We start from the raw sequence: 18,974 nt of genomic DNA on the forward strand, positions 1-18,974 counted from the left end.
TTAATTAGATCCCATTTGTCAATTTGACTTTTGTTGCCATTACTTTTGGTGTTTTAGTCATGAAGTCTTTGCCCATGCCTAAGTCATGAATGGTATTGCCTAAGTTTTTTTTCTAGGGTTTTTGTGGTTTTAAGTCTTACGTTTAAGTCTTTACTCCATCTTGAGTTAATTTTTGTATAAGTGTAAGCAAGGGATCCAGTTTCAGTTTTCTGCATATGGCTACCCAGTTTTCCCAACACCATTAAATAGAGAATCCTTTTCCTATTGCTTGCTTTTTGTCAGGTTTGTCAAAGATCAGATGGTGTGACATTACATCTGAGGCCTCTGTTCTGTTCCATTGGTCCATATATCTGTTTTGGTACCAGTACCATGATGTTTTGGTTATTGTAGCCTTGTAGTATAGTTTGAAGTCAGGTAGCATGATGCCTCCAGCATTGTTCTTTTTGCTTAGGATTGTTTGGTTATACGGGCTCTTTTATGGTTCCATATGAAATTTAAAGTAGGTTTTTCTAATTCTGTGAAGAAAGTCAATGATATCTTGATGGGGATAGCACAGAAACTATAAATTACTTTGGGCCATATGGCCATTTTCATGATATTGATTCTTTCTATCCATGAGCATGGAAAGTTTTTCCATTTGTTTGTGTCCTCTCTCATTTCCTTGAGCAGTGGTTTGTCATTGTCCTTGAAGAGGTCCTTCCCATTCCTTATAAGTTGTATTCCTAGGGATTTTATTCTCTTTGTAGCAATTGTGAATGGGAGTTCACTCATGATTTGGCTCTCTGTTTGTCTATTATTTGTGTAATGGAACGTTTGTGGTTTTTGCACATTGTTTTTTTTGTTTGTTGGTTTTTGTTTTCTTTTTTTATCCTGAGACTTTGCTGTAGTTGCTTATCAGCTTAAGGAGATTTGGGGCTGAGAGAATGGGATTTTCTGAATATACCATCATGTCATCTGCAAAGAGAGACAATTTGACTTCATCTCTTCCTGTTTCAATGCCTTTATTTCTTTCTCTCTCCTGATTGCCCTGGCCAGAATTCCCAATACTATGTTGAATAGGATTGGCGAGAGAGGGCATACTTGTCTTGTGTTGGTTTTCAAAGGGAATGCTTCCAGTTTTTGCCCATTCAGTATGATATTGGCTATGAGTTTTTCATAAATAGCTGTTCTTATTTTGTATCTCTGGCAGCATTCAACTGTGAATCGATCTGGTCCTGGGCTTTTTTTTTGCTTGGTAGGCTATTAATTGCCTAGTTTTAGAACTTGTTATTGGTCTAATCAGGGATTCAACTTCTTGCTGGTTTAGTCTTGAAGGAGTCTATGTGTCCAGGAATTTATCCATTTCTTCTAGATTTTCTAATTTATTTGTGTAGAGGTGTTTGTAGTATTCTCTGATGATAGTTTGTATTTCTGTGGGATCAGTGGTGATCTCCCATTTATCATATTTTATTGTGTCTGTTTGATTCTTATCTCTTTTCTTCTTTATTAGTCTGGCTAGTGATCTATCTACTTTGTTAATCTTTTCAAAAAACAAAAACAAAAAAACAAAAAACCAGCTCCAGGGATTCATTGATTTTTTGAAGGATTTTTTGTGTCTCTATCTTCTTTGGTTCTGTTCTGAATTGTTTCTTTTCTTCTGCTAGCTTTTGAATTTGTTTGCTCTTACCTTTCTAGTTCTTTAATTGTGATGTTAGGGTGTCAATTTTAGATTTTTCCCACTTTCTCCCGTGGACATTTAGTACTATACATTTCCCTCTAAACACTGCTTTAGCTTTGTCCCAGAGATTCTGGTACCTTGTGTCTTTGTTCTCATTGGTTTCAAATAAAATTTTTATTTCTGCCTTCATTTGGTTATTTACCCCGTAGTCATTCAGGAGCAGGTTGTTCAGTTTCCATGTAGTTGTGCAGTTTTGAGTGAGTTTCTTAACCCTGAGTTCTAATTTGATTGCAGTGTGGTCTGAGAGCCTGTTTGTTACGATTTCCATTCTTTTGCATTTGCTCAGGAGTGTTTTACTTCCAATAATGTGGTCAATTTTAGGATAAGTGTGATGTTGTGCTGGGAAGAATGTATATTCTGTTGATTTTGGGTGGAGAGTTCTGTCGATGTCTATTAGGTTCACTTGGTCCAGAGCTGAGTTCAAGTCCTGAATATCCTTGTTATTTTTCTGTCTTGTTGATCTGTCTGATATTGACAGTGGGGTGTTAAAGTCTCCCATTATTATTGTATGGGAGTCTAAGTCTCTTTGTAAGTCTCTAAGGACTTGCTTTATGAATCTGGGTGCTCCTGCATTGGGTGCATATATATTTAGGGTAGTTAGCTCTTCTTGTTGCATTATCCCTTTACCATTATTTAATGCCCTTCTTTGTCTCTTTGAATCTTTGTTGGTTTGAAGTCTGTTTTATCAGAGACCAGGATTGCAATTGCTGCTTTGTTTGCTTTCCATTTGCTTGGAAATATTTTTCCACCCCTTTATTTTGAGCCTATGTGTGTCTTTGCATGTGAGATGAGTCTCCTGAATACAGCACACTGATGGGTCTTGACTCTATCCAATTTGCCAGTCTGTGTCTTTTAATTGGGGTATTTAGCCCATTTACATTTAAGGTTAATTTTGTTATGTGTGAATTTGATCCTGTCATTTTGGTGCTAGCTGGTAATTTTGCTTGTTAGTTGATGCAGTTTCTTCATAGTGTCGATGGTCTTTACAATTTGGCATGTTTTTGCAGTGGCTGGTACTGGTTGTTCCTTTCCATATTCAGTGCTTCCTTTGGCAGCTTTTGTAAGGCAGGCCTGGTGGTGACAAAATTTCTCAATATTTGCTTCTCTGTACCGGATTTTATTTCTCCTTCACTTTTGAAGCTTAGTTTGGCTGGATATGAAATTCTGGGTTGAAAATCCTTTTATTCAAGAATATTCAATCTGGGTTCCCACTCTCTTCTGGCTTGTATGGTTTCTGCAGAGAGATCTGCTGTTAGTCTGATGGGCTTCCCTTTGTGGTTAACCAGACCTTTCTCTTTGGCTGCCCTTAACACTTTTTCCTTCATTTTCACCTTGGTGAATCTGACAATTATGTGTCTTTGGGTTGCTCTTCTCGAGGAGTATCTTTGTGGTGTTCTCTGTATTTCCTGAATTTGAATGTTGGTCTCTCTTTCTATATTGGGGAAGTTCTCCTGGTTAATATCCTGAAAAGTGTTTTCCCACTTGGTTCCTTTGTCCCCGCCACTTTTAGGTACACCAATCAAAAGTAAGTTTGGTCTTTTCACATAGTCCCATATTTTTTGAAGGCTTTGTTCATTCCTTTTCATTCTTTTTTTCTCTAATCTTGTCTTCATGGCTTATTTCGGTTATGTAAGTTGATCTGCCTCCTCAAGTGGGTCCCTGACCCCCATGCCTCCTGACTGGGAGACACCTCCCAGCAAGGGTGGACAGATACCTCAAACAGGAGAGCGCCGGCTGGCATCTGGAGGGTCCCCCTCTGGGATGAAGCTCCCAGAGGATAGAACAGGAAGCAATCTTTGCTGTTCTGCAGCCTCCACTGGTGATAGTCAAACAGTGTCTGGAGTGGAACTCCAGCAAACTCCAGCAGATCTGCAGCAGAGGAGCCTGACTGTTAGAAGAAAAACTAACAAACAGAAAGGGATAGCATCAACATCAACAAAAAGGACGTCCACACAATAATTCCATCCGTAGGTCACCAACATCAAAGACCAAAGGTAGATAAATCCACGAAGATGAGCAAAAACCAGTGCAAAAGGCTGAAAATTACAAAAACCAGAACACCTCTTCTCCTCCAAATGATCACAACTCCTCGCCAGCAAGGCAATAAAACTGGACAGAGAATGAGTTTGACGAACTGACAGAAGTAGACTTCAGAAGGTGGGTGATAACAAACTCCTCAGAGCTAAAGGAGCATGTTCTAACCCAATGCAAGGAAGCTATGAACCTTGAAAAACGGTTAGAGAAACTGTTAATTAGAATAACCAGTTTAGAGAAGAACATAAATGACCTGATGGAGCTGGAAAACAAACAAACAAACAAACAAACAAAAGCAGCATAAGAACTTCGTGAAAAATACATAAGTATCAATAGCAGAATTGATCAAGTGGAAGAAAGGATGTCAATGCACCTTTAAATAACAGTAACACATAGAAGAAAATTTTCAGCAATTATTGTACAATTTGGAAGGTATTGTAAACCATAATACTGCAGGCCAAATTATTTTTAATGCCTCAGATTCTTACTTTCAAGAAATACATTTTCATATACATAAAAATATTTAGGTTTATACAGAGGTAGTCATTTTTATATTGAAGATCAGTGCATAACATTCCTTTTAATAAGTATTGTCCTTATTTCTTACTTTTCTAAGCAATTTTGACAAAGCATAGTAGCTTGCACTGCTTTTCCTTTATTTTCTTTTATAAAAACTAAAACTGTCCCTCATCTTCATCTTACTTGTTCCTGCACCTGTGTTCTCATTTTAAATGCCCCCATTTTTCATTATTTTCTTTCATAATATCATTTCACATTCATGTCTTTATAAGTTACAGTAATACATAAAAACACAAAACCTTCTCTAGTACTGCCTTCAAAATTGCCTTGTATCTTTCCATATTCTTTGAGATTGGAATCTATTTACTCTTGGTCTACATTTGCTCTTGGATTCTTTCCAGATTTTTCCTTTAAAATTTGAATTTTATTCATAGTACTTTGACTTCTTTCTTGATAGTTACCCTGCCATATCCACTTAAAGACAAATTTCTCACCCTTTTTAGCTTTTCTATGATATATCATAACATTGTAGTACATCCTATTCCTTTGAAAATAAGATTTATTTTTTACCATCTCTTCTTTATCACATTACGCTGCTTCTCCAATCTTTTAGGTAAACTGTCCCTTATTTCTAATTAGCACAGGGTTAGTTCTTGTTACTCTAACTCTGACTGTTAAAGTGAATCTGTTTTTCTATACATTATACTTCAGTGAAGCACACACACTGTGGCCCTTCAGAGGTTGGAGCATGTGAGGAGGGAGAGGATCAGGAAAAATAACTAATGGGTACTAGGCTTAATACCTGGGTGATGAAATAATCTGCAGAACAAACACCCATGACAAATTTATCTATGTCACAAAACTGGATTTGTATCCCTGAACTTAAAAGTTAAAAGAAACAAACAAAAAACATTTTAAAAATTAAATATATAATATATATTTTTATATTTATATATACAATTATATATATATAAAAATATAATATATAATATATATTATATAAAATATATTATATATTAGTATATAACTATATTTTTATAAATAATATATGTAAATAATATATGATATAAATAGTATATAATATACATTATATAATATAAATTATATATATATTTATATATTTTATACACACACACACTCTCACTCTGAAAGTTAAAAATACCATAATGAAAATAAAAATAATTCACTCTACTGGCTAAATAGCAAACTTAAGCTAGCAGAAGAAAAAATCAGCACATTTAAAGACACATCAAAAGAGACTTTCAATCTGAAGAACAGGAAAAACAATGGAAATAAACAATGACTCAGAGACATGTTGTGCACTATTAAGCATTGCAACATATGACTATGTCAGAAAGAGGAAAGACAAAGAGAGGAGCAAAAGAACATTTGAAAATATAATGACTAAAAACTAAATTTGAGGAAAACATTAATTCACATATCTAAAAAGGCCAAGAAACACCACAGAGAATAAACATGAGATCCACAACTAGAGATCACAGTCAAACAGTTGAATGCCAAACCTAAAGAGAAGAATCATTACTGTTGTTATTGTACTTTTATATCCAGAATTTTCATTTGGATCTTTTTCATGTAATTTTTACATCTTACTGATATTCTATATTTCCAAGAGTTCTGTTATATCAAAATAACTTTTAACTTTTAAACGTGCCTTTCTTAGTACTTTGAACTTTTAAAAGAATAGCTGCTTGAGTCTTTTTGTGTGTTCATTTGTTTATTTGTTTTTGAGACAGGGTCTGGCTTTGTTGCCCAGGTTGATGGGGCAATCTTGGCCACTGCAACCTCTACCTTCCAGGTTCACGTGATTCTCCTACCTCAGCCTCAAGAGTAGCTAGGATTACAAGCATGCACCACGATGCCTGAGTAATTTTGGTATTTTTATTAGATACAGGGTTTTGCCATATTGGCCAAACTGGTTTCAAAGTCCTAGTCTCAAGTTATCTGCCCATCTAGGACTCCCAAAGTACTGGGATTATAGGCATGAGCCATTTTGTCCAGCCACTGTTCTGAATCTTTTTTGCTAAGTTAAATATCTGGGTTTACTCTGGGCAGCTTCTGAAGTACAAAAAAACTATCTCAAAAAGTCATCTTAGAGATAACTAAATGAACATAAAGGCATCTATGCTAAAGTTAAAGATAATAGGAGTAGTACATTTGTGGGACAATATTTTAAAAACAATTTTAGGGATTCTGTCTCAGGATAGTTTATGTATAGAGTCTCTCTTTTCTCCTACCAATAAACAAAAGAAATAGAAAATATCTTCTGTAATCTTCAATCTCCTTCTCAAAACTTTTCTCAATGACTCCCTCTACTCTTTTGCAATCTTATTTTGCAAATGATTCTATGATCAAATATTACACTGAATTGTATATGTCAACAGTTTCTAGACATTTTACTTTGGATCAAATTTATAATTGAAAACAAGACACAATTTCTCAAAGTACAAGATGTATAATGTCTAAATATGGGAATGCTTTGTGTATTTCAGATAATTAAGCATAAGCCATGCAACATTCTTGACTGCAGTTCAGGGAACCAACAGTATTCAATTTTGCTTCATTATGAACTACTGGATACCACTACATTCTACCCTCTAGTCCTAGACACACCTTCAAGTATAAAAGTTACAGTCTGTTTTCAGAATTATTTTCCCTAGTAGGTCCAGAATTTCTGTTTGTGCCTTAGTTCATCTATGATAAGTACATTATTATAAGTACTCTTGTATGGATTTTATCATAAATTCATTTCTGACAAATAAGCCCTTCCATTGTTTTTTCTAAAGAACTGCATCCAAGGAGTGGATCTATCTTCAAATTGCAATTTTGCACCGTGTAAGTCTTACTATTGTGTTTTCCTGTTTTACTTTTTTTCCCCTCACTCTCGAGATTGATAGTATGATTTTATACTTCTTAAATGTAATACTGTGAACGTTTTTGATGCATCCTTTATTTTGCTATCCTTTAGATATTTGCAGTATCTTTAAATTCTTAAAGAATTTAAGAGTATTTTAAATTATAGGAGTATATGGAGTGCGTTAATTTTTGAACATTGTGGATTTATTCACTAGCTAAATTGAGTACTTAACATATTTGTATTTTAAAAATTAATCTAAAAAACTACCTTGACACTATAATGAACATTTGTATACATATTGCCATGTCATGTGTTTTTATACATATATGCGTGCACATATGTGTATATGTTTATACTTATATACAACTATAGATTTAAATTTATGGAATTGAGAATAAACTGACATATACAGTTTTGTTTCTCTGCATTTTCATATGATTTGTATCTTCAACAATTTATCATAAATTATTATCCATACTTGATTTCTACTTAATATAATACCTATATAATCATTTGAATATGTGTATTTTAGTCAAACATTTCCTTAGCGTTCACTATTAGTGTCTTTCCTCCAGAATTTGCATTCACAAATTACACTCAGATAAACAGCCTTGAACACAACCCTTACCTTGTATCTCTGATTATTTTTAGCAGTAGTTCTAGGAAAAAAAGTTGATTAGTTGTTAAAATAAATTATTATACATAATTTGAATTTTAGTCAGGTAGTATTTTGTACTCCTAGTGGAAGATTATGTGAGAACTCTTTTCCCCTCCTGGTTTTCCAAGATGTTTGGGTTTTACATAATACAAAAATAAAACAGTAGAACAGACCTACTTGTTAATATTTTACACTACAATTAACTCTGCTTTCTCAAAAGATCTCCATATTCTCAAAGAAATGCATTTAAGTCCAACAGGTGAAAAGTAAGGAATGAAAGCTCAAATTACTAATATTTCTTTTCCAAAAGGCATGTAAAATTCTCTGCTATTGTAAATGATGTAATTTCATCTACTGTAATCAGCAGCAGTTTATTAACTACACCAGGGATGCTGTCAAAGGGATAGCAGAACAATTGAGGCCCACTGGCCAGATGGCCTGAGAAAACAGAATGGCCCTACATATGATGTTAGCTGAAAAAGGTGGTGTTTGTGTTATGATTAAAATTCAGTGTTGTACCTTTATCCCAAACAACACTACCCACACTGAGGGCATAACAAGGGCCTTACAAAGACTTACCACCTTATCCAATGAGTTAGCTAAAAATTCTGAAGTCGATAACCCTTTCTCAGGGTGCCTAAAAAGGTGGTAGTTCAGTAAATGGAAAGAAATCATAGCCTCAATTCTTACTTCTCTTGCAGCCATAATAGGTGTACTCATTCTTCTTGGGTGTGTTGTGTCATACCATGCATCCGTGGGACAGTACAAAGACTTACAAGCAGCACTTACTAAAACCTCCCTTAGCTCTCTTCCACCTTATTCAGATTTATTTTTATTTTTATTTTAGAGAATTAAGTCAAGCAGCAAAGCCAAGGTATGTTAGAAAAGTTTGAAGAGGAAGTACTATGAAAATTGAAAGGGGGAAAATTATAGGATATAATAAATTCCTCTTGAAAGGTTTTAGCCTGTGAATTGTTCTGTACAATTTACAGAATTCTGTGCAATTTACAGAATTCTGTACAATTCTGTAAATTGTTCAGTACAATGAGTTCTGTGATCCTCCCAAAGAACCAATGTATCAGTATGTTCAGCTCCCTTGTTATTTGTTGCTCATTTTAAAGTTTAAATTCCTCATTCCTCACATCTCCTTGCCCCTAGTTTCAGTAAACAACTCCATCCTAGCCTCTATCACTTGCTCTGACCTTAGTCACTCTTGGTCACCTGCTTTGACCTTAGTTATCCTCGGTCACCTGCTCTGTTCTTAGTCATCCTATTCACCTGTTCTGTAACCATCCTTCCTGCCAAATTACTCACCCTGTCACTCCTGCTCATACCTTTGTTCTCTTTAAAATACCCAATCGGAATTAGTTTAGACTGCACAGTCCAACGCTAGCCAGTAGGGGCATGACACAGCACTAGAAGCTACCTGAGTCAGATATAGAACCTCTTCGCCTCCCTGGTTCAGGTATGCTCTTGCCATTGCTCCATCCACGAGACACGTCCTACTATAGAAGTAAAATTGCCTTGCTAAGAAAAAACAAATTCTCTGCTATTTGTGTTTAGATTAGAAAACATCCATCTTAAATGTCAATGAGTATATCTGTCAATTGCATTTACTTAAGCATTCTTATTAATATTTCTAGTCTTAGTTTACTAAAGCATACTTAATCAATGTATTTTATATTTAACGTAAGTATTCTAGACAAATCAGAATATACTGTCATGTACAAGCTTTCAGAAAATTAGAAATTATAGAGGTACATAACTATTAATTTATTGAGTTATATCACCCAGTAAAATAAGCAAATAATGAGATCACATAAAATAATTACTCTAGGTAAATTTTAATTCTATTTTAAAAATTATTGTGTAGAAAAGTAAACATACACAACTGTGACAAACTAATCTCTTTAGAGCAGTCTCAGATGTATTTAAATTATTTACATTTTGCTTAAAATCATATTTACACTTCTTTACAAAAAGCAAATTTTAAAATACATTTTGGTTCCGTTGTCAAAGGAAAATAACCATCAAGTCAGATTATTTATTTATCATTCTATGTTTCTGTTAAAATGGCAGAGACACATTGAGTCTAACAAATACTGTAAAAGAGTTCATCCTTTTTCATTAACTAAAGATATTTTTGAGTTCTATTTTTTTTTCCCTTGGGTGGTAGTGAGATGTCACTTTTGGGAAGCAATTTCTAACTACATAGAAATATTTATTATGATTTAATATTTATTAATAATTTACATTATACATTCATGTATTAATATATTATTTCTATATAATAAATATCTATATTACTAAACTCTTGTATATAATGAAATTATATATATTTTATTTGCATAGAATTGTTTTAACCTCATTGAAATATAACTCCCTCTGCCATTTATTGAACTGAAGTAGTAAAAATATTGAAAACATTGACTGAAGGCAAATTATCTTTCATTCTATAGCAGAATCTAATACCTCTACTTTATGACCTGAATTAATATTTTAAGTTTTAATTAAATTGATACTAAATCATGTGTTCTTTACCATATTGAGCTGGGCATACTCAAACTTAATATATTGCCTAGAAAACACACATTATTCGCCCTTAAAAATCTGATTGTGGAAAAACGAGAAAATAGGTGTGATCATTTAGATATAAAACCAAAATAAATATGACTCATTCATTTGTTGATTGTAGATTTACTATGTGAGGTGATGAAGGCTAGAATTATAAAAGACATAATCCATATTTTCTTTTGCAAAATATTATCTAACCTAGAAGATGGGGTAAAGAGAACAAGAACATTTGCATAAAGATTATAAAATGATTTCAACTAATGTTATTGCATATATATGTAGATATATATATATAATGTAGCTATAATATGTATGTTTTATATAATTTGTTTTCTGGTGATATAAGGGTGAATATAAAATAAGTAAGAGAAAGAATGATTTCAGAAATGTACATTAAGAATTATAAATTGCTCATTCATAAAATTCTCACATTTTACCTCTTCTCAATTCCATCTATTCCCCCTGCCAATATGATTAATTGTGCAGACACACTAGATTGACAATGAATTAGCTACATTCTTAGGTTTGTCAGTTGCACAGACAAGAAATTAGACATTGCTTAAGCAACATTCCAACAATGCACCAGACCAAACAATAAAACAAAAGTATGTATCAACTGTTTTGGTATTAAGTTGACCAAATAAAACTGTTAATTACTTGAGTTTTTCACTTATGTGTTAATTGTTTGCTCCTTTGTTTATTTATTACAAAATTATAATTTTATAATATAATTATATAATCAAATAACGTGAATCTTTTGAGTATTCACAATAACTAAATAAACCCTAAAAGCATGTTGAGTGTGTGTAGCAATTTCAAGTTTTAAACATTTTCATGCATTTTATATATTTCACAGTTTCTCAAAATCTTGCAAAATTATCTTAAAATTTTCAAAAATATGAGATGCAAAGATGTTTATTTTATTAGATACAGTCAAACTAACATACATTATGATGGACCCAGAATATCTCTAAGACATGACACTGGACAATGCCTTTCATAAGTGTACAGTTAATTCTGAAGACACCAATTTCTAAAATATATCATTTTCTTGCCAGGTGGTAGGCACTCTTATGTACACTTTGTATAATATATATGGGAGAAAAAAACTATGAAGTATTTGAACCTTTTTGAAATTATATGCTAAATTGAGTGATAAAAACGACAAACGGTGTTTTGAAGAAATGGATAACTTGGGTTGAAGCCAGTAGGGAAGTCCCGGTGGAAGGGGGAAGCACCCAATTCTAGAAGAATGCCTGGTGACGCACAAAAGTAAACATCAGTGAAGGTATCAAACCTCTGTACTCATAAATGTAAAAAGTACCATTGAGCATATGAGGAAGTCAGGAGAAAGAACTAGATTGGAACATTGGCTGTGGAGTAGGGAGAGAAAATATACGTTAATAAACTCACAACTGGGTTGAAATGTACTCATGACACAAATAAAATGTATCTGCAAATGAAAGGTATTATTATTTTATTTTGATCTCAAGATCAGCCTACACATGATGGATAGAGTAAAAGGGAGCATTAGAAACACCTAATTTCAGTCTAATCTATTAAGCATATCGAGTCTAAAGGTTGATCTAAGCGATGTTTATTCTCTCAGAATTATGACTGAATCTTTGTTCCTCTCCACAGTAGTGTTTTTGTGTATGGAATGCTGACTTCTATGTTCTGTTAGCAGCAGAAAAAAAAAGGAGAATCTCAAACTCACACACAGTCCTCATGTTGCCTGTTCTTTGCTGTGGCGTCACTAATCTAACATGGTCTGTAAATTGGTAACCCCTGAGATGAAAGTATTCTTGACCACAAGTCTTTTGCATGGGTTTTGCTATTGAAATGGTAAAATCTGTGTCTCATACGTTTATCCAGGACTAATGCAATCCCTAGCTGATTTGGCCTCACCTTAGCTATTGCTGGTGCTCTGGAGTTGACTATCTTTAACTGGTTTTTGTTGTTGTTGTTTTTTTTTTTTTTGGCAATGACTTCTTTCTGTCTTCTGGCAAAGGCAGTCTAATTTAATCCTTGTCTTAGCCAGCCTCATCTCATGCACTTCTGGTGGTTTGCATTTCTGCTAATTTCTGTGTGGTCAAGTGGAAAGATTTGGAAAATTTTTGGTCTGATTCATGCCACAAGAGGATTTGAGGGTAATGTCAGAAAATTATTTAAATGGTTGCCTTCATTTCACAAAATTAAACTATACTGCCAAATTTACACTGAAGTAACTCTGAGGAAAATTATCCTTGGTTCCTACTAAGACTGAAGTGCTGTTTCTTCTTGAACCTAAATTATGAAACGGTGCAAACATTCGCTGTTCTATATGTTCCCTTCAATTCAAAGTTAATCACAAAAAAATTAAGAATGTAGAGAAGGAAAACACACTTATGCATCTGTCTTCCCTATTTCTGTCTGTATTTTTTTTTAGTTTGTCAGTTCAGTAAAAGAAAATATCTATCTTCCACTTCCTGTACAACTTTCTTATGTAAATCTCAATATTAGGTCTTTAGATTTCATCTTTATATATTAGTAATAATTAGTAAATGGTGTAAATATGTTTTCTTAGGTAAAAATATTTGATTATACCTTGTTTCAAAGTTCTATTTCTTTTTTTTTTCTTATTTTGAGACAGGGTCCCACTTTGTCACCCAGACTGGAGTGCAGTGGCACATTCACAGCTCATTGCAGCCTAAACCTTAGAGGCTCAAGCCGTTCTCTCAACTCTGTCTTCATAGTAGCTGAACAAAGTTCTGGTTTTAATATTAATATCAAATTAATAACTATTAATTTTCATTTGCATTTCTACGTAACAATTCTAGTGGCTCCTATACCTCTCTTCATTTCTTTTTCCTTGATTCCAAAGCACATAGACATCTTAAATGCACAGCAAAAATGTGTACACAAAATGGAAAGATTAAACACATAATATTAGATTTTAAAATGTTTTTCCAAATACAATATGTTGTCATTGGGGTAAACTGGGTGAGTGGTAGACAGAATATCTCTGTATTATTTCTTACAACTGTATGTAAATTTGTGATGATCCCAATATAGAAAGTTAAAAATATTAAAAAAGGGAAGAGACTAAACAAAAAAATACAGAGCAATGAGAGAAACTTTGTATCTGTATATTTAAAAGTAAACAGTGGTTGGAGAATACATGGAAGTAGAATATGTGATCCAACTTTTAACTACTAAATGTGCAATTAAAAATGTTCCCCACAAGAAAACTGTATGCTGCAATGAAATTAACAGTAAATACAACCATGAAACTTTTAAGGAAAAAGTAACACTATCTTACACAAAGTTATTCCTAAAACAATAAGTGAATAAATACTACTAAACTTGCTTGATGACGTCAGTGTCATCTGGATAAAAAACAATCTGGAAATAAACATCGTAAGAAAAGAAAGTAATAAGCTAGTTTTACATGTAAAAAATCCTTCAAAAATTCACAATTGGAACTTTCAAAATGTACGAAAAGCATAATAGACCAAAGCCAAATTATATATATTTTAGGAATGAAAAGTAATTTTCCTATATCAATGGAGTAAGGTAGAAGCACATTTCTAATGGATACATGCTGTATGTAGTCTGAATATTTAAGTCCCTCAACATGAATATGTTGAAATTGTAATCCCAAAGGTTATGGTATTAAGGAATAGATACTTTTGGGAGGTGATAAGATCTAGAGGAGAGAGCCCTCATGAGGGATAGTGTTTATAAAATAAACCTAAAGGAGCACCTTCTCTTTCTACCATTTGGGGACACAGCTAGAAGATGCATCTATGAGACAGAAAACAGGCCCTCACCAGATACCAAATGGGCTGGTACAGCCATTTGGATTTCTCAGCCTTCAGAACTGTGAGAAATACATTTCTGTTGTTTAAAATTCACTCAGTTTATGGCAGTTTGTATAGTAGACTGAATGGACTAAGACTGTAAAGTATTTTATAAAATATAACATCCTTTATGCTTAAACATCACTAAAAAATCAAAATATAATTAGACTTCTTTTATATGACTATTGTGACCTATAAAAACCTTACAGCAAGCCTCACGTGTTATGGTAAAAGTTGAAAGTTTTACTGGTGATGTGAAAAATCATACAAGGAGGTTTATTATCATTATTTCTCTTTAAAACTTTAAAAGAAGGTCTATTCAATAGTGTTCAAAAAAAAGATAGCCTGAACAACATAGTGAGACCACATCTCTACAGAAAGTAAGCACAGTTTAAAAAATTAGCCTGGCCTGATGGTGTGACTCTAGTCACACTATAGTCACACTGCTGCGTGGGAAGTTGAGGCAAGAGGATTGCTTGAGCCCAGGAGTTTGAGGCTGCAGTAAGCTATGATCACATGACTGCATTCCAGCCTGAGTGAGCAAAACCTTTTCTCAAAAAGAAAAAGAAAAACATAAATAAAAAGAAGCCTACGTCAGCAATAACAATTAAAAACACCTATCGCTTACAGACGTTATGATTCTTTAATCAGAAATAGCCAATCACAAAAACCTGTAAATTATTATAATTAATAATTAAGTATAGCAATGTTGTAAGGCACATTTTAAGTAAAATATTTGCATTTATACATGGTAGCAACAGACAGGGTAAAATAAATTTTAAAAACATTATTTTCACCAGTTTCTTAAAATATCAAATATATAGAAACATACAAAAATCATATTTTAAATATACTTAAGCAAAAAAAAAAAAAAATACAGATGCTGATGTAAGCAAGAGGGTAAATTTGAAAGCTCCAGATCTTTTTTTTTCATAATGGAAACCTCAAATAAACAATAATTTATGGACCAAAATTCCTTTCTGTGAACTCTAGAAATCAGTTAAGAAGGTAAAGAAAACAAACACTTAACTTAAAAAAAAAGCTATACCGAAACAGGTAGGAAATTTGTGACTTTTTTCTCGTCTGTTTCCCATTCACATTCTAGTGCAGTGCTCCTGGTCAGGAAGAAACAGCGCAACTCCCAGCTCTTCTCTCCAGACAGGAGGAAAACATGGACATGTGCTTGCAATATTCTGACTTGTCTGGGAACTGCTTAAGAGACTGGTTTTGGAGTCCCTTGTCTCCAAAAACTGGTGGCAACATTGATACAATTCCAAATTGGTTCTGACACCAAGGGTGTCAAGGGTGACAAGCTCTAAGAATCCTAAGCCAAGATACAGTAGAATCAAGCTGTCAAAACTTAAAAGACAAAGGGTCTTGAAAGAAGAAGAGAAAAGCAACTTATTACATAAAAGAGATAGTCTATCAGAGTATTAGCATATTTTTCACCTGAAACCTTGCATGCCAGAAGGTAGCACAGTAATGTATTTAATGTGATGAAAGAAAAACAAACTGAGTAGCGAATACTATATCTGGCAAAACTGTCATTCACATAAGGTAAAATTAAGATTTTCCAGAAAAACAAAAGCTGATGAAGATTATTATCATTAGACCTGTACTATTAAGGAAAATGCTAAAGGGGCTTCTTCTAGTTGAAACAAAAGAATATTAGAGAGTAGCTCGAAGTTGTATGAAAATGTAAAGTTCACTGGTAAATGTAAATAAATGAAAAATATATAAACCTAAATTATTTTAATTTTGGTTTGTAACTCCAATTAAATTCTTTTATGTGGGCTAGGCACAGTGGCTGACGTCTGTAATCACAGAGGGAGGCCGAGGAAGGTGGATCACCTGAGGTCAGGAGTTCGAGACCAACCTGGCCAAGATGGCAAAACCCTGACTCTACTAAAAATGCAAAAATTAACCAGGGATTTTGGTGGGTGCCTGTAATCACAGCTACTCTGTGAGGCTGAGACAGGGAGAATGGCTTGAACTCGGGAGGCATAGGTTGAAGTGAGCTGAGATCATGCCACTGCACTCCAGTCTGTGTGAGAGAGTGAGACTCCATCTCATAAACAAAAACAAAAACAAAACAAAACAAAAATATTTTATGTGATTTAAAACACAAAGTATAAAAATAACTATAATCTATGTTAATGAGTTCATGATATATCAAGATGTAATTTATGGCATAAATAACATAAAGGGTAGAAAAAACTGTAAAGAAACAGAGTTTTTGTTTACAGTGGATCAGTTTAAAACAGATTGTTATAATTTAATATATTTTATGCAATCCCCACCGAAAGGAAATGTGCAGAGAATCAAACATGTCACTATAAAAAAATTAAGCACCAAAAAAGGATATAAAGGAGAAAATTGACAAAAATGTTATAACATCCAGAAAGCAATGAACAAATTGGCAGTAGTAAATCATTCCCTATCTCTGATTACTTCAAATATAAATGGAATAAACTCCTTGCTATGATCTAAATGTTTGTATTTCCCCAAAATTTATATGTTGAAACTAAATAATCATTGCAATTGTATTTGGAGGCAGGGCCTTTGAGAGGTCATTAGATAATTAGGGAAGAGCTCTCAGGAATATAATACGTTTACAAAATAGGCTCTAGAGAGCTTCTTTTATTTCCATCATGTGAGGACACAATGTAGTGTCTTAGTCCATTTTGTGTTGCTATAAAAGAATACCTGAGACTGAATACTTAATCTTAAAAAGAGGTTTATATGACTCATTATTCTGGAGACTGGGAAGTTTAACAGCATGACACTGGCATTTGCTCAGATTTTGGAGAAGGCCTTTGCTACATCATAACTTGGCAGGGAAATGGAAGGGGAACCAGGTACATGAAAATGAGACCAGAAACAAGGAGAAATATCTCTTTATAAAAATGGGCTCTCACAATAACTATTCCAGTACTTTGAAAGTAACAACTCACTCCAACAAGATGGCATTAATCTATGGTGATCTGCCTCCATGACCCAAAGGCTTCCCACTAGGCCTTGCCTTCCAACACCAGTACATTAGCAATTAAATTTCAAGATAAATTTTGTTGGGACAAACCATATCTAAACCATAGCATATTGCCTCTGCCCCATAAAACACATGTTCTTCTTACATACAGAACACAATTATTACATCCTTACAGTCCCAAAAGTCTTAACTAGATCCAGCATCAACTCAGTAATCCAAAGTTCAAAGTGTCATCTGAGACGCAAGGCAAAACTCCTAGCACTAACTGTGTGAAATCAAAAAACAACTTGTCTACTTCCAAAATATGATGGTTGAGCAGGGATCAGGTTAAAATTTCTATTCCAAAAGGGATAAATAGGTCAAAAGGAGAACATAATTTGCCCAAAGCAAGTTCAAAACCCAGTAGGGCAGACATTGAATTCTAAGGCTGAAGAATAATTGTTTACCTGTGTGCTGCTTCCTGGACACACTGGAGTGGAAGGAGGAACCCTAAGGCCTCTGAGTTCCTCTCCTCCTGGCTTAGTCCACAGAGAGGGGCTCAGCCCACATGGCTGCTCTCATAGGTTTAAGGGTTCAAGTCAGGTGCTTGCAGCTTTCCCAGGCAAGCATTGCATGTTGCTGCTGGCTCTACAGTTCTGGAATTTGGAGGGCAGTGTCCTGTTTCCATGGCTCCACTAGGCATTCCAGTACAGATTTCCTGTGGCAGTCCTGTTCCTGCAGCCAGTTTCTATATGGGCCCACAGCTGTTTAATATATCCTTTGAAATCTAGGTGGAAGTCACCATAACCCCACAGCCTATACATTGTGTAAGTCTGCAGACTTAGCACTAGGTAGAAGTTGCCAAGACTTACCACTTTTACCCTTCAGAGAAATGGCAGGAGGCATACCTGGAGTCTGTTAAGCCATGGTTAGAGAAATCAGAGAAGCTTTTTAATTTGATGTTGTCTCACTTGTCTATTGTTTCTTTTGCTTTTGGTGTCAAATCCCTGAAATCATTGCCAAAACCAATGTCGTGAACCTATCTCCATGTTTTTACCTAGGCATTTTACAATTTGGGGTCTTAAGAGTTTAATACATTTTGAATTTAATTTTAGGTATGGTGTAAGATAAGGGTCTAATTTCATTCATTTCCATGAAGATGCACACTTTTCCCAATATAATTTGCTGAAGAGACTATACTTTCTCATTTCATATTCTTGACATGCTTGTTGAAGATTAGTTGACTACATATACATAGATTTATTTTTGGCTTTCCATTCTGTTTTGTTTCTCTCTCTCTCTCCATATATATATCCATATATGTATAACTCATACACATATATGTATATACCATATATTATATAGTATATATACTATATGTATATATGTATAAATGTATATAACTAATACATTTGTATATATATTTTTATATACAAATGTGTGAAAGTTATATACATATACATATATAACCCTTATATACATATATGTGTATATATGTATAACATATATATAGAGAGAAAGAGACAGAACAGAATGGAAAGCCAAAAATAAATCGATACATAGGTAGTCAACTAATCTTATATAACTCAAATAAATATATATGTGTGTATATATATGTATATATAGAGAGAGGGAGAGCATCACTAGTTATTAGTGGAACAACAATCATTAAAACAATGATTAAATTAATTAAAAATAACCACTGATTACTGACCATTAATCAAAATAATGAAACATCACCTGATATTAAAATGGCTGCTATTTATAAAATCCTGGAAATAACAAGA

General features: G+C 33.7%; 1 long non-coding RNA gene across 1 annotated transcript in view; it reads right to left on the bottom strand.

The window, feature by feature from the left end:
* LOC117074818 overlaps positions 1–17,828 on the bottom strand; it is a 43,163-nt gene extending 25,335 nt beyond the window's left edge. Inside the window, exons 1-2 of the long non-coding RNA XR_004433717.1 lie at positions 17,655–17,828; positions 12,286–12,461 (exon numbers count right to left, since the gene is read on the bottom strand). This is a non-coding gene — a long non-coding RNA (uncharacterized LOC117074818). The remainder of the gene's footprint in view (positions 1–12,285; positions 12,462–17,654) is intronic.
* Positions 17,829–18,974: the final 1,146 nt, after the last annotated feature.

Source organism: Trachypithecus francoisi, unplaced genomic scaffold (genome assembly GCF_009764315.1).
Source record: "Trachypithecus francoisi isolate TF-2019V2 unplaced genomic scaffold, Tfra_2.0 Lachesis_group5, whole genome shotgun sequence".
Lineage (NCBI taxonomy): Eukaryota > Metazoa > Chordata > Mammalia > Primates > Cercopithecidae > Trachypithecus > Trachypithecus francoisi.